This window comes from Nanorana parkeri, unplaced genomic scaffold (assembly GCF_000935625.1).
Source record: "Nanorana parkeri isolate BGI_ZX_2015 unplaced genomic scaffold, ASM93562v1 scaffold2864, whole genome shotgun sequence".
NCBI classification, from domain to species: Eukaryota; Metazoa; Chordata; class Amphibia; order Anura; family Dicroglossidae; genus Nanorana; species Nanorana parkeri.
This window is the reverse complement of record NW_017309132.1, coordinates 81,622-82,362: the sequence shown is the minus strand read 5'-3', so window position 1 is coordinate 82,362 and position 741 is coordinate 81,622.

The following is a 741-nucleotide window of genomic DNA, read 5'->3' as shown; positions in this document are numbered from 1 at the left end:
GAGGGTGCGGCTACGGTGCCATTCACTTCAATGGCCCGACACGCCCCCTCCTGCCCCACAAAAAAAAAAGTGAGCCGGCCCGCAATGCGAGGCAGTGCGTTCTGGCCAGAACCGGTTCGGAACGCACTGCATCTGGTGTGAACGGGCCCTTTGGAGGTTTTGTGGTCACCCCTGAGCCGCGTCATGTCCTACCAATGGCGTCCGCTTCAAACCACTAGCTTGCAACAGAAAGGCTGGATTTCAACTTCCGTTATCCTACACCCGCCCCTCCCCCTTGCTGCCCTCACCTGGCAAGTTGGTGAATCAGATTCACCCGGAACTGGAGTGAATTTTCGGGATAATTGAAGTTGAATTTCAAGCTTTGTTAAACTGGGAACGTCTTTGAATGGCGTGGGGAAGGATTGGGATCCTTGTTGGGTTTCTACGGCTTCATTGAAAAGACTTCTTCTCCTGACGGCCCAGTAAAGGAAAATCAGCAACAGGGACACAGGCAGAAATAACAATCTACATGTACAATGTCTAATGGGAGTGCCAAAGGAAAGGTCTAAAAGAGTCCGTAGTCTTTTATTACGGATATCGGATCACAACGAGCCAACACGTTTCGGGGGGTCGAAGATCTTCTTCAGGGATACAAAATAGACACACGAGGTTGTATGTGAATACATGTATTGGTTCATTTTATGGGGTGCATCAGCTCAGTTATTGGGGTGCATCAACCTTAATGTGAATTGAACCGGTTTA